The 15,556-nt window shown below is 58.3% G+C and overlaps 1 protein-coding gene across 1 annotated transcript in view; it reads left to right on the top strand.

Annotated features, from left to right (window-relative positions):
• The window catches only part of CELSR1 (cadherin EGF LAG seven-pass G-type receptor 1), a 144,848-nt gene that overhangs the window by 57,194 nt on the left and 72,098 nt on the right, over positions 1–15,556 (top strand). The window lies entirely within an intron of this gene.

Raw genomic sequence — 15,556 nt, 5'->3', positions numbered from 1 at the left:
CTGAGCCCCCGGGTGTTGGCTCCGCTTCCTGACCACACTCCGGGGTCTCCACTGACCCCATACCATTTAAGCCACCCTCTTAAGCGTCTGCCTGCAATGCGGGAGACCTGGGTTCCATTCCCGGGTCGGGAAGGTCCCCCCTGGAGAAGGAAATGGCAACCCACTCCAGTACTCTTGCCTGGAAAATCCCATGGAAGGAGGAGCCTGGTAGGCTACGGTCCATGGGGTCGCAAAGAGTCAGACACGACTGAGCGACTTCATTTTCATTTTTCGCTTTCTTTAGAAGGACAGTAGGAAGAAGGTTGTGAACCAGAGCTCACTGAAAATCTACCCGGATGATGAAATGACTTGTGTTTCGCTTAAGTGGCTTCACTTGTTTTTAAAGACTTTTTGACGTGGACCGTTTTTAGTCTCCGTTGAGTTTGTTACAATGTTGCTTCTGTTTTGTGCTTTGCCTTTTTTGGCCACATGGCACATAGGATCTTAGCTGCCCCCCACCCCGGCCACGAGGGTCAAACCCACATCCCCTGCCTTGGAAGGCGGGGTCTTAACCACTGGACCACAAGGGAAGTCCCAAAGTGGCTTTGGATTTAAAGTAGTTCATCCCTGATTTCAAGTTTGAGGGTTATAGTGAAACAGCGCAGAGCCTCCCTGGTGGTCCAGTGGGTAAGACTCAGAGCTCCCAGTGCAGGGAGCCGGGTTCGACCCCTGGTCAGGGAACTAAGTCCCACGTGCTGCAACTAAAGATTCTGCGTGTTGCAGTAAAGGTCCAAATAAATAAATATTTAAAAACTAAAATAGCGTGACTGGGATAGAAGCAGTGAGCCACTAATCGCTGGGGTCTGGAGAGATGATGTCGGTTTTCTCGTACCTCATTGTCACTGTAGAAGTTACTCATCTTCCCTGCCTGGAAGACACGCTTCGCTTGAGACATCCTGATTTGTCACCAAAATGAGTCTTTCTAAAGGCAGCCGATGGTTGTGTTTAAAAACAAAAATCCCGCCGAAAGCAGCCCAGAGAACACACGCTCTTGCTGTGGTCACGTGGAATCCAGTCGCCCATTCGAGAAACAAGTGTTCTGTGGCAGATGGTGACCGTCTGTCTTTCTGGAAAGTTCTCTGAGGTCAGGTGGGGCCTGACTCGGCCCGGAGGAAGTTCTGAGAGTCTTCTGTGGACCGTGTCCTCGGTGGGCATGTTTGGTGTAGACAGTGGGGAGACCGTTTCTGCACACGTCGGGTGCGGCACAGATGGAGCCCAGGCCAGGGCTTATGGGCTGGCAGGTGTTTCCGGAGCCGGGAGAGTGTGAGCCTGGGGTGGGGACTCTGGGGACGGGAGGCGGGCAGGCCGTGCTCTGCACCGAAGAGGGGGAGGGGGTGCCTGGCAGCCTGGGGAGCTGGCGTGCGCCCTGGCTTGCTGCATCTGAGCCCAGCCTGGTTATAATCCGCTGGCACCTCTGCGGCAAGAAAGGCTCGATTGCCCACCGTGGTGCCTCTCAGCCGTCTGTGTCTGTCTGTCTGTCCATCTGTCACATCCGGCTCTGCCCATCTCTTCTCCATGGTCTCCCAATTGTTAACTGATGAGCAGGGAAGGTAAAGGAGACCCCGGGGCCCAAGCCCACGCCCGAGTTGTCAGGGCGGTTGTCGTGCCCACGAGCTGTGCCATGGACATGCGGGGGGGTCCACCCCTTCCTCCCACTCCCGCGCCGCAGCATTGAGCTGGCATCTCGGCCTGTGCCAAAATCCCTGCCCAGTTGTGCCACATGGTCAGCCCTCCGCACAGTGGGGAGGTGTTCCCCGCCTCCCCGCCAAGCTGGGTGTCCCTGCGTCCCCCCACCACACGGCCTGGATGGGGGCGCGCGGCCACAACGACTCCTGTGTCCAGCGGAGAAGCCGCGGCCCCAGGCCCCTGGGACAGAGCCTGGTGCCCTCCAGGGAGCCAGCCAGTGAGGCCCCAGGCCTCTGGGACAGAGCCTGGTGCCCTCCAGGGAGTCAGCCAGTGAGGCCCCAGGCCCCTGGGACAGAGCCTGGTGCCCTCCAGGGAGTCAGCCAGTGAGCAGCCATTTGCTTGCTCAGTGAGCATTAGTTGAGTGCCTGCCATATGCCGACCGATGCAGTCATCAGACCTGCCCCGCCTAGTGGGGTGGGCCACCCAAGGTTGCCATGCAATCGGCCGTCTCCCTGGTGGAGACGCGTGACGGTAGGGGCCACGTAGGGGACACCCCAAGCACCCCCAGACTCTGGCGGCTTCATCTTGAAGCTGGCCAGTGTGGGGGGTGGTCTGTCCTAGTTGAGCAGACCAGCATCACCTCATAGCCACAGCCGCAGACCTGGGCTCCAGAAATCCCAAATGTGAGCTTGGGGCCACGTCTGGGCAGGGTAAGCAGAGGCATCCGCCTGTTGGGTGGGAAGGACTTCCAGACTTCTCAAGTTCCGTTGTCATCGCCAGAGTCATTTCTAGAGAAATTATGCCCGGGAATGACCCGGCATGTCATCGCCGCTGAAAGGTCCTGATGGGAAGGGGCCTCATCCGAACGTCCTTGGTACTGAGTAGTCGTACGCGTTTTCCTCCGAGATAAGGCTGAGTCAGACCGATTACTTCTCCTCCGGCCCCCTTCCTCTCTTTCTTCCTCTCTCCCTTTGAAGCCCTGCTCTCTTGCTGGAGGTAATTGAGCCCATTTATTCCTGGTGAAAGCCGCGCTGTCGTCACCAGCATTTTATTACTGGCTCCCGGGTAAGCCGAGCTCGGGCCTGGCGGGTGGGAAGCTGGAAGGGGCCCAAGGCTGCCAGAGGACCCTGGCTTCCTGTGTTGCCGGACGGGAGATGAGCTGGGTGAAGGAAGGTATCAGTTAATTTCAGGAAAAGCTCATGAATTTGATGCTGGAAAAATACCCCGACGGCTCCCCGGTGTTTCTTCCGTCCCTTTTGGCCTCAAGGAAGTTCCAAGGCCGCCGGAGTGAGGACTCCCTGTCCTTGGAGGGAGAAGGCATCTCTCCTCCTCATAGCTCTGCATGGGGGCCTGGCTGGGGTCTGCAGGGGCCCCGCTCTGGAGGGAATGGGGACAGAGGACCGCAGGCATTGAGGCTCCGCCTGGCGACCTCGCACGCCAGTTTCCTGAATTGCGGTCCCTGTCCGCTCCTGCCTGTGAAGAGCATGGGTTTTGGTTAGACTCCCCACGCACGGGGCCCATCCCTCCCACCTCCTCTCCTCCGCCCCTGCCGTCTCTCTGTCATCACTTCCCTCAGGTTCCAGCCCAGGGCTGTCCGTGCTCTGGGGAGGTTCCAGCCCAGGGCTGTCCGTGCTCTGGGGAGGTTCCAGCCCAGGGCTGTCCGTGCTCTGGGGAGGTTCCAGCCCAGGGCTGTCCGTGCTCTGGGGAGGTTCCAGCCCAGGGCTGTCCGTGCTCTGGGGAGGTTGCAGGAGGTCCCTGGCTTCCTGGAGCAGTGACTGCCGATCTCCCTGGAAACTCCCTCTGTGTACGTGTTGGCTGATCTGCCCTCGTTCTGGGTGTGAGCCACATATTTCCATGACCCTCAGGAGGGCGGTGACCTGCAGATGGTACTTAGTGGGCCCTTCAGTGTGCTGTCCTGTTCCAGGCGAGTCTGCCCCTTTATCCTGGTCCTCCCAGCAGCTCCGTGGCCCCGGTCAAAAAATGGAGAGCCTGTGGTGCAGGACATTCAAGTGTCTCATCTAGAGGTTCTCTGTGGGGGAGATTCTGCCCCCAGGGGACACGTGACGACATCCCAGGACAGTTTGGTTGTCTTGGGGGTTGGGGTGCCCGTGGCTGGAGGCCAGGCGTGCTCCCAGCGCACTCATGGGGCGTCTCCCACAGGGAATGGCCCTCCTACAGAGAATGGTCCTCCTGGGAGTGTTTAAAGTGGTGGCAGGGGGCCTGCTCTAGAGCCAGGTGAGGGTGAGACAGGATTTGAAGCTGGTGCTCTGGCTTCTGAGCTCAGGCTCGTCCACTCTGTGGACCCCTTGAGGGCGGGATGGCCGGGTTCACCTGTTTACTGAGTCCTTTTTCTTGCTTCATTGACATCTCAACATCTGTTAAGAAGCACCTTTTGCATGCAGGGCGCTAAGGGTTACAAGTGAAGTGCAAAGGGTCTCTGAGCGGTGGCAGCGGGAGAATTATGCTGTGTTCCCCTGTTCCCGAGGTCAGTTCAGTCGCTCAGTCGTGTCCGACTCTTTGTGACCCCATGAATCGCAGCATACCAGGCCTTCCTATCCATCACCAACTCCCGGAGTTTACTTAAACTCATGTCCATCGAGTTGGTGATGCCATCCAGCCATCTCATCCTCTGTCCTCCCCTTCTCCTCCTGCCCTCAATCCCTCCTAGCATCAGAGTCTTTTCCAATGAGTCAGCTCTACGCATGAGGTGGCCAAAGTACTGGAGTTTCAGCTTCAGCATCATTCCTTCCAATGAATACTCAGGACTGATCTCCTTTAGGACGGACGGGTTGGATCTCCTTGCAGTCCACGGGACTCTCAAGAGTCTTACTCAGCACCGCAGTTCAGAAGCATCAAGGGAAGGCAAACTGCTCCTGCCCAGGGGGACTTGACACTGGGCTGGGCCATGGCAAGCCTCGGGCTGTGATTCTGAGCCTGGGTCCTGGTGCCCCTTGGTGTGTCGTTTCCCTAATTAAACAGCCTAATCGCTCCTCGCTGCCGTGGGGGAGACTGTGTCCACACAGGCTCTGCTCTACAAGGCCGGCCACAACCCCGTGAGGTGGGGACAGCTGTCACCCGGTTCAGGGACACCCAGATGCAGAGCTTGGTGGGGGGCGGGCGGACCTGGGGATCTCTTTCCTGAACACCGATTGCAGTGCCCGACCCAGCCTTCCCACCTGGCCTCCTCACCCTGGCTTCTCATTTCAGCCTGTTCAGGGCTCACAGTGGGTGCCCCCTGCCCAACCCCATGCTTCATATTTAACCTGAAACCAAGACTCCCACCCCTGCCCCTGCGATCTGCTCTTCACGAGTGCCCGGGGCAGGGGTGTGTGCCCAGAGGGTCACATGACCACTTGCGCTGGGTCCCATTGGTGCAGAGCTTCAGCCTCCCCCAGAGCCTCGGAGGCTGACCTCAGCCCAGCACACGACCCCTTGCTGGCCTTCTAGAAGCAAGACTGGCTCCTCTCACCAGGGCAGGCAGGAGCTTTGAGGTCAGCTGGGAAGAAGGGCTTTCCCGGACCGCTCAGCCACCTGCATGTCGGGGGACGAGGGGAGGGTCCTGTTTATCCCTGAGCCTCTATGTTTAGACCCTGGGCCGCTCCTCTGGGTTCAGAGGCTTTAGCGAAAAGTCCTGCTCTGTGCGTGAAGCACCCGGCTCTCCCTGGGCTCCCAACGTCCACGCTGCTGGCCCCTGTGTTGTCAAGGGTATGCCCCAGCAAAGCACCCCAGCAGAGTTAGCCTGGATTGGGGATCAGAGGGTCAGGGGCCACTTAGGACAGTCTCAGTGGTGCTGGGTTTGAGCTTTGTGCCAACTACCCCGGGGCGGTCGTCCCAGTTGTCCTATGGGGGGCCCTTCTGGGATTCTGACTGTCCCTCAGAGTGACCTCCCCCAGGCTGGGGGCCTGGACTGTCACTCAGGGTGACCTGCCCCGAGTTGGGTCCTGGACTGTCTCCCAGGGTGACCTGCCCCAGGCTGGGGGCCTGGACTGTCCCTCAGGGTGACCTCCCCCAGGCTGGGGGCCTGGACTGTCCCCCAGGGTGACCTGCCCTAGGCTGGGGGCCTGGACTATCCCTCAGGGTGACCTCCCCAGGCTGGGGGCCTGGACTGTCACTCAGGGTGACCTCCCCAGGCTGGGGGCCTGGACTGTCCCTCAGGGTGACCTGCCCCGAGTTGGGTCCTGGACTGTCTCCCAGGGTGACCTCCCCCAGGCTGGGGACCTGGACTGTCTCCCAGGGTGACCTGCCCCAGGCTGGGGGCCTGGACTGTCCCTCAGGGTGACCTCCCCAGGGCCAGGGTATTTTGTGTTAGGTTCAAGGCTAGAGAAACTTTTAATATAAAAATTGAATCACCTTTTCTGTTCATGGGGAAAACACCAAAATCAGTTCTGGCGCTTCCCTGACCCTGCTGTGAAAAATGACGCTTAGCCCACCTCTGAGTGTTCTTTTGGCTTCTCTCATCACCATAACAGTGTCTCTGCGCTCCCGGGACGCGGTGATCCTCTGCCCTCGTATTAGACGGAAAGCGCTTCGTGCGTCTGCGCTGCGCTGTCCTCCCGTGGGGTGACGGCCACGTGACACAAGAGAAATAAGTTTGCCGCACTCACTGCCGTTTACTGGATTAAAGCTCCATTTGGAAGAGTTTGCCGTCAAGTCGAATTTAGTCCTTAAACCCGAGAGTTAATTATCATTCGAAATGAAAATCATTATCTGGCCTATAATTAAAATCTCAAATAAAGCAGAGACAGAATCCTTCCTTAGGAAGATGTGCTTTCCAGATACTCAGGATTACTCTAGTTTCTCTCTTAGTAGCATCTACAGCTTCCTGGTTGGGGATACCCAGCATTTCTCGAGTGTGTTATCGTAAAGCTGGGGAATTATTGCACTTCTGGGAGACTTTGTTTTCCATTAAAATCATAGTCGAGGCATTGCGGTGAGGATAAATTTGGCCAGAGAGCTCCTTTTCTCTTCCATGGAATTCTTCTCCCCAAAGCTGGGACTTTTGGCACACAGCATTAGCGTCCTCCTTGCCGGTCGGGGTGTCCATGCACAGCCAGACGGTCTCTGGGGAGAAGGATGGTCCTCGGGGTCCTGTTAGCTCCCCGGGCCTGCTGTCACAGGGCCACACACTGGGTGGTTTAAAGTAACAGAAATTTATTCTTCTAGAGGCTGAAAGTCCGAAATCAAGGAGTTGGTGGGGACTTGCTCCGGGGGACGGTCCTTCCAGCTGCTCCTTAGCTTCTGGTGGCCCAGGTGGTCCTTGGCTTACAGCTCCGTCCATCTCTGTCTTCATGTGGCCTCCCCCCACCCTACCCTGCGGGCCTCTGTCCCCTTGTCCGGACTTCCCTCATCTTAAAAGGACACCAGTCATTGGACTGATGCTGACGCTCCAATACTCTAGCCACCTGATGGGAAGAGCCAAGTCATTAGAAAAGACCCTGATGCTGGGAAAGATTGGGGGCAGGAGGAGAAGGGGACGACAGAGGCTGAGATGGTTGGATGGCATCACTGACTCAGTGGACAGGAGTTTGAGCAAGCTCTGGGAGTTGGCAGTGTACAGGGAAGCTTGGTGTGCTGCAGTCCACGGGGTTGGGCATGACTGAGTGACTAAACTGAATTGAACTGAGTCATGAGACCAGGGCCTTCATCAATCCAGTATAATCTCACTTTAACTTGATCATCCCCTGGAGAAGGAAATGGCAACCCGCTCCAGTATTCTAGCCTGGGAAATCCCATGGACAGAGGAGCCTGGTGGGCTACAATCCATGAGGTCACAAAAAGTCAGACACGACTGAGCAATTAAATAACAACAACTTGATTCCATCTACAAGAACATATTTGAAGACTAATTCCCGAGACCAGGGATTAGGCCTTAAACGTAAGGTCTGGGGAGTGGAGGGGCGCTGTTCCACCGGCCTCAGGGCTTCTGGGGGTCGGTGTGATGGCCACTGCTTGTCAACCTGTTTGTCCAACAGCTGCTGGGCCAGAGGACACTCAGACAGGCCTCTGTGGTTTACTTTTTTTTTAGACACCAGCCAGCTTCCAGGTGGGTTGGTGAGCTGGGCGCAGGGCCTGAGTTTTTGAGAAACAGAGGTTGGTACTGAGGTGTCCGACTGCAGTGAGCGAAGCAGCCTGAGGACATGCGGGCAGAGCCTCCCTGGGCCGTCCCGCCTGCTGTCCCAGGGGAGACGGGGCTCCTTGGCCGGGTCCTGCCAGGGTCTTCCCTGCATACGTGCAGGCTGTATCGGGTGTGCATGCTTCTGCAGAAAGACCTGGAAGGCGGGCTCCACAGGAGCCTCCCCCCAGCTCATGTCCTGCAGCTGCTGTGATAAAGTCCCACACACACGGGGCTTAAACTGCGTGGGTTTCTTCTAGAGCTCCTGGGGCTCCGGGGAGCCCCCTCTGGGTACGGCTTCTGGGCGCTGCCTGCTCTGCGTGACTGGTGACGCTTCCTCCCCTCACCCCAGCCTCTGCCTCTGTTGGCACCATTTCCCCGCTGACCCCCAACCCCCAGGACTCTGGTCATTACCTTGGGCCCCTGGGGATCCAGCCAGCCTCCCAGCATCCAGTCTCAGGGTCCCTACCTGACCCATACCCGCCCAGTGCCTTTTGTGGGGTGAGGGCACGTGCCCACAGGCTCCAGCGGGTAGGGTGGGGGTCTCTGGGGCTCTGTACTCCCCCACCCATGCCCGGACCCCCGGGCGCTCACTTGGTGCTTGTGTGGGGATGCGTACGCGAGGCCTTTGCCGTGGGCGCTGACGTGGGGGGTGGAGGGTCCCCTCTGTGTCTCTGGAGGCACCACATGGACTGAGGGCCGCCCGCAAGAGTTGTTGGGAGTCCAGTCTGAGCCCCTGACCCAAGAGGGGCCACCCCGGACGTCCCCACAGAGAGCGGTCTCTGCTCACGCAGCTGCCCGTTGCCCACCCCTGAGCCCTTCCCCTGGTGTGGACAGACTGACGTCTCCCCGGGCCAGAGGCCTGCGGGGCTGGGGTGACGGGTGGCTTCTCTGCTGGGTGGCCGGCGCAGCTGAGGAGGCTGTGTGTGTGAGCCAGGGCAGCGCGGCTGTCCCGACTCCAAGCAGCGACTGAGGACTGTGAGTTCTTGTCTCAGGATGTGACTCTGTCCCCAGACACTGTCCCCGCTCTTCCTGGCATCAGGAGGGAAGGGGAACCTGAACCACCGGGGGCTCAGCTGCTGCTCCGCGCCGTGATTAAGGTTTTAGTGAGCATTCCGGCCGAGTCTGGACACGTCGCTCTTCCAGAGTTGGCACGCTCTCCCCACAAACTGATAACCTGTTGGGCACGCCCCTTTCTGGCTTGGCCACCACGGCTGCGGGGTTAATTTCCACTGACAGGATCTTTCCCGTGGTCACTGGGGACCCCCAGCCTGGCCTCCAGGCCTCTCCCCTCACCCCTACACAGCAGTCTGGGGCCAAGCTCTGCACCTCCATCTCCCCCAGGGCACAGGGTCTCTGCCACCCCTCCCACACAAGCCCATCCTCTCTGCGAGACCGTCCCGGGCCCGCCTGTGCCCCCGCCTTCAGAGGTGCCCATGTCATTAGAACTGAACCGTGGCCTGAGTCTGAAATGCTTTCCTGGGGCTGGTCCTCAGGATGTTGCAGGACAGATTCCCCGGCCACAGGCTGGCCATCCCTGGGACTCCAAAGTGGGGACCTCTGGTCTCTGGAGAGAGGCCTGCAGAGGCCCAGGAGGGCACAGGGGAGCCCTGGGCAGCCCTACCGTCAGCCCACAGGACAGCATGAACCTGCCTCCCAGCAGGCCCCAGGGGATGTTGGCGGGGGCCAGTCTGCCTGGGGTGGGACCCTCCACCTGGCTCTGCCTCATCCTGAGCCCCCAGTCTCCTTCTGAGCCCATAGCCCTGGCTGGGGAGGGCCCTGCCTCTGCTGTCGGGCATGGAAGCGCCTTGGTGAGGAGCCAGGACGCAGTTCTGTGTGTTCAGGCTCTGGTGGTCGGCTCAGTGGCCCTGCCACTGGTCACCAGGTGCACCTTGCCTTGGGCCCTGCATGTTCATTTGGCGCCTCCTGGGTCCTTAGCGGCTGCCTGCCAGGCACTACGAGGGCCTGGGGGACACGCAGCACTTTCTCTTCCGCAGCCCTGGGTCTCTTGAGGTTTCTGGAGATACTGAAAGGTGTCAGGAGCGCTGCTTTCTCCTGGGATTGTGCCCAGGAGGAGACTTCTGCTGAGTCAGCCTGGCCTCTTTGGTGTGTGTAGGATTCGTCGTGGTTTCCCACGGCTGCAGGAATTGAAGACCACAGACTGGGGGGCCCGACACAGCAGAAATTCATCCTTTCACGGATCCAGAAGCCAGCACTCTGAGATCAGGGTGTGGGCGGGGCCGCCTCCCTCTGCAGGCGCTGGGGGCCTGGGGCGGGTCCATTTGCCTCCTCCAGCTGTGGTGGGCTCAAGCTCCCTGGGCTTGTGGCCACAGCGGCCTCTGCCCCATCCTCACATGGGCTGCAAACCCCAGCTGCTCCTCTTTCACGATTGCAGAGGGCCCTTCCAGGTAACGAGCAGGCCTCATCTCCAGATGCTCATTTTAATCCCGTCTTGCGCCACGTGGCATGACGCTCACTTGTCTGCCACGTGGGGTGGTGTTCACGGGTGCTGGGGAGCAGGAAGTGGACACATCTCTCAGGAGCCACCGTTTAGCTGACCTCAAGGTTGGCTATTTTCTGTTCGACCACCCCCAGAGGACATCAGGGGGTAGGGAGAGCACCCGTTTTCTGAACGGAGGGGTCCCCAAGTGTGGCTGTGGGCTGGGCCATCCGTGCACCAGGAGCTTGGAAAGCACAGTGACTTTTCAGGTTCTCCGGGTTCCAGCCCCTCGGGTGTGTAGGTGACTCTTGACTCACAGCCAGGAGCTGTGGATGAGCTGGAATCGTTTTTCTTTGCTGCTGGAATGCATTTTTTTTAATTTATATTTTTAAAAATGGGTGTGCCAGGGTTCTGGGAATTTGCTTCAAAGACAGTAGTGAAGTCAGCCCAAGGCCCAGCCCAGGACAGGCCTGCAGTGGTCTGGGCTTCCGGTCCCCCTCCCGCCGGTGGAGAGGGGCAGGTGTCTGGCCTCTGGGAGGCCTTTCCCGGCTGCCTTGCCCCCTGGGGGAGGAGCCTTGGGGGCCGGGCCAGGAGATAAGACAGTCCAGCAGCCCTGAAACTCAGAGTGGGAGGGGAGAGCCTGGAAGGGGGCTAGGGGCGGGGAGCAGGGCTCTGGGGCGTGAGGGGTGGACAGTGAGCACCTCCAGTGTCAGGAAGCCAGTTCACAGCAGGTGCCACATGACAGCCCCACGTGCCAGGTGTGCAGCTCAGAGCTTCACTGCATCAACCCATCTTACCTGTACCCTGGCCTCTGAGGGGCTTCAATAATTCTGGGGCCAGAGACAGAGCTCCTGCCTTCGGTGGGGGGGTGGGTTTCCAGCCGGGGAAACTGAGGCAGTGGTCAGGAGCCTGCTCGGGACGCCTCTGTCCCCCGCAGCGGTCTGCGGGGGCTGGCTGGGAGGAAGGCAGGGTGGATGGGCCGATTTTCTCAGGGTTTAACCTTTGCAGAACCCTGCCCTTGTCTCTGCTCCCACTGCTGAAGCTGCCCGTGTGAGCAGGGTGGGTGGCTTGCCGTGGGGTCTGGTTCTTTAGTTCACAGCCCTGAGCTGCTGCTTAGGACCAGGAGGCAGCTGTCTCTTTATCGAAAAGCTGGCAGCCTCAAGCCTCTGCTCGCCCTTCCCCTTCTGGGGCCTGTCCTGCCCTCCTTCAGGGCCCTGGGGGTTTGGCCTGGCTATGCCGCCCCTCCTGCCGGCCGCCAGCCCCTCGCCTCCCCTCTCCCCATTGGGGCAGCCCTGGCCCTTCTGAAGCGCCTCTTGGCGGGACCACAGTCACATCAGCATCTCCTGGTTCCTGCCCTGCCCCTTGGCTCCCAGGCCTGCCGTGACGGTCACACACACGTGCACACACCCCACATCAAATATACACACCACACATGCACATGACACACACACACTACATGTACACACACGCACACCACATAATAGACACGTCACACAATACACACACACACACGCACACACACACCCAACATCACATATACATGCCACACACATCGCATATACACACACATCACATAATAGACACACAGAGATCACAGAACACATGCCCCACATCACATATACACACCACACATGCACATGACACACACACACTACATGTACACACACGCACACCACATAATAGACACGTCACACAATACACACACACACACGCACACACACACCCAACATCACATATACATGCCACACACATCACATACACACACACATCACATAATAGACACACAGAGATTACAGAACACACACCCAACATCACATATACACGCCACATACAGACACATTACACACACACACACACACTACATATACACACACGCACACCACATAGTAAGACACATCACACAGTACACACACACACACACACCCCATATCCCATATATACACCACACACACACATTACACACATGCACACCACATAATAGACACATCACACAGTACACACAGACACACCCCATATCACATATACACACCACACACGCACATTACACACACATGCCACACATACCACATATACACACACATCACAGACACACAGGATCACAGAATATACACATATTACATATACATGCCACACACATGTCACAGATATACACACATGCACATCACATAATAGACACACAAATCACACAATACACACCCACATTATATGTACATGCCACACACACCACATATACACACATGCACACCACAGAATGCACACACATGCACTCACACGCCCGCATTACATGTACATGCCACACGCATCACACACACACACACGTACACCACATACACACACATGCACACCCAGCCACATTACACGTCCACACAAAGAGCTGGACACGACTGAGCACGCTGAGCATGCACACACTGACAGACCCTCTGCTGAGCCTGTTTCCCGCCTGTGAAATGGGGGCGTGTCGGAGCTCCCACACCCAGGGCTGTGAGGCTCCCCTGCCCCCGTCACCCTGAGCTGTCAGCGCAGTTGCCTTGCACATGAGCCCACGTCAGCTCGGTGCATCTGGGGCTTCTCTGAAGGACGTAAGGCCCTCCAACCGGGGTCTGTGGTTCTGGCACTTTGGGCTGGGGTCGGGGCAAGCAGTGTCCCTCAGCCCCCAGTCAAGCCTGGGCAGGACAGGCTTCCAGTGATGGGGATGTGTGTGAGGCCGTTGCAGCCAGAGGGGCCTCAGCTTTTGCAGCTAAGAATGCCTCTTTAAGGGTGGGGGTCCCACAGTGGTCCCTGCGGGATTGTGCCCTTGCTGCCGTGAGCAGGAGGCCAGGCCCTGGGCCCTGTGGGCAGGGGTCGCGGTGCTGCGTGCAGTATGGAGCACGGCTGTGGGTGTGCTCGGGTGAGCCTGATCCTTGTTGTGGGTGACGCTGGCAGTCATAGTGGGCGGGAGCTGCACAGGAGCAGCGCAAGGGGCTTCCCCAGGGTGAGGGTGACTTGGAGCAAGCATTTGAGCCCAAGCAGGGCACTGGAGCACTTGAGACAAACTTGGAAATCCAAATTTATTTTAGATGAGAATTCCTAGAAGCGGAAAACTGAAGTGAAATCTTGATAAGCAAGCATGACTGAAAACATTTATTACAGTAAAATAGTGTTTCTTGTAAGAGCTATATATATATATATATATATATATATATATATATGAATTAAAGATAGAGAGCTCACTGAATTTGGTCCAAGTTATTTGCCTGAAGGAAGATGATGATGTTGAAACTGAAACTCCAATACTTTGGCCACCTGATGCGAAGAACTGACTCATTAGAAAAGACCCTGATGCTGGGAAAGATTGAAGGCAAGAGGAGAAGGGGACGACAGAGGATGAGATGGTTGGGTGGCATCACCGACTCAATGGACATGAGTTTGAGCATGCTCGGGGAGTTGGTGATGGACAGGGAGGCCTGGTGTGCTGCTGTCCATGGGGTCACAAAGAGTCGGACTCGACTGAGCGACTGAACTGAACTGAACTGAAAACGATTTTAAGAATTAAAAGCCATCACATCACCTCTCTTCCCACCTCTGAGTTCTGTTCTGCCATGCCGGCTGTGATGGACACCTGGGCTTTCCCCTCGGGGCTGGCCGCTGGGATCTGCCAGGTCACCACTGTATAGAGGATGCAGTTAAGGAGACACAGAAGTGGGTTCCTGTGTGGTTTGAACAAGTCAGCGGGAATGTCCGCCTTGGGAAGTACCCTGTTCAGGTGCCCACAGAGCCTTGGGGTTGGCCTGGGTCTCGCCCCGGAACCGAGGGGTGAGAGCTTTTACAGGGAGCCCCGTTCATCTGGCATGCTTAGAGTTCTCACTGCCTTTTTTATTTTAAAAAAGTCATGTTTATCTGTAGAATTAATTCTTCATTCATGACATCAACATCTTTCCGACATCGTTTGAATCAGACATGAATTTTGCAAGTTTCCTAATTCTGTACGAGCAGTCGTCATCAGCTTGCACGTGGGGAAGTCCTGGCATTTTATGACTTCATCTCACAGGCATTCGTCCAGTACTGGGCATTTGCCAGGCACCCTCTGTGTGCTGGGCATTCTCAGACTTGACCCTCGGACAGGCGGTGCCCCTCCCCCACAGGCTGGGGAGATGGAGGGTGAGGGACAGTCATGCTGAGTGTCACCCTGGGGCTGGGACGGGCTGAGATGGAGAGTTCTGGGCCCATCAGAGTCTGACCTGGGCGCCTGGCCCTGCCTAGGTGGGTGAAACCTCCAGAGGGACGTGGGCGCCTGAAGTGGAGCTGCGTGTGGCACCTGAGAGTCCTCTGCAGAGGCCAGAGAGGGCACGCCAGGCCAGAGAAGGCAGTGTCCACGGGGTGATCCTGATAGCAGTGTGCGTGTGTGAATGTCAGTGTGTCTGGGCGATGCCAGGCTCACAGAAAGGCCGTGTCCACGGAGTGATTGCTCATAGCAGTGAGCGTGTGTGAGTGTATATGGGGGATGTCTCGGGTCCTGGGGGTGGGTGATTTGGGCCCTGGGGGTGGGTGATTTGGGCCCTGGGGTGACCCGGGCCCTGGGGTAGCTAGGATCCTGGGGGTGACTCGGATCCTGGGGGTGACTCGGGTCCTGGGGGTGGGTGATTTGGGCCCTGGGGGTGGGTGATTTGGGCCCTGGGGGTGGGTGATTTGGGCCCTGGGGGTGGGTGATTTGGGCCCTGGGGTGTCTCGGATCCTGGGGTGACCTGGGCCCTGGGGGTGACTCGGGTCCTGGGGGTGACTTGGATCCTGGGGGTGACTCGGGTCCTGGGGGTGGGTGATTTGGGCCCTGGGGGTGGGTGATTTGGGCCCTGGGGGTGGGTGACCCGGGCCCTGGGGTGACCCAGGCCCTGGGGTGGCTCGGATCCTGGGGGTGCACTGGTGGGGGCAAGGGAGGAGGGGCGAGTGGCCCCAGGGCTCTTGGTCCCCATCCTCCGTGGTGGCTGCAGGCCCCTCCCCGGGTGGGGAACCCGGAGAACGGACTTGGTTTGGGGAGACAGGTCTGAGGTCTGGGTTTGTGGGGAAGAGAATGGAGGAGCGGGTGGGCAGGTGTGGGCCCAGAGAAGGGCCCGAGGCGTGGCCGTGGAGCTGCGGAGCTGGCCCCTCGCTGGCCGGCTGGGGAGGCCGGGAAGAGCATCCTGCGGGGCAGGGAAGCCAGAGCCGATGAGTCACCAGGTCCCTGAGAAACTGGGATCGCAGCTCTGCAGGCTCGGGCCCGGCCCCCTGAGGCCAGCGTTTACCGGGAGAGCAGTTTTAGGGCGGATGCAGAGGCCACCAAGGGGGCTGGATAGTGTCCCCCCAGGTTCACGTGCGGAACCTCAGAA

The sequence above is a fragment of the Capricornis sumatraensis genome, chromosome 4 (genome assembly GCF_032405125.1).
Source record: "Capricornis sumatraensis isolate serow.1 chromosome 4, serow.2, whole genome shotgun sequence".
Classification (NCBI taxonomy): Eukaryota; Metazoa; Chordata; class Mammalia; order Artiodactyla; family Bovidae; genus Capricornis; species Capricornis sumatraensis.
The sequence above is the reverse complement of the archived record's forward strand: the minus strand, read 5'-3'. Positions and strand labels throughout refer to the sequence as shown.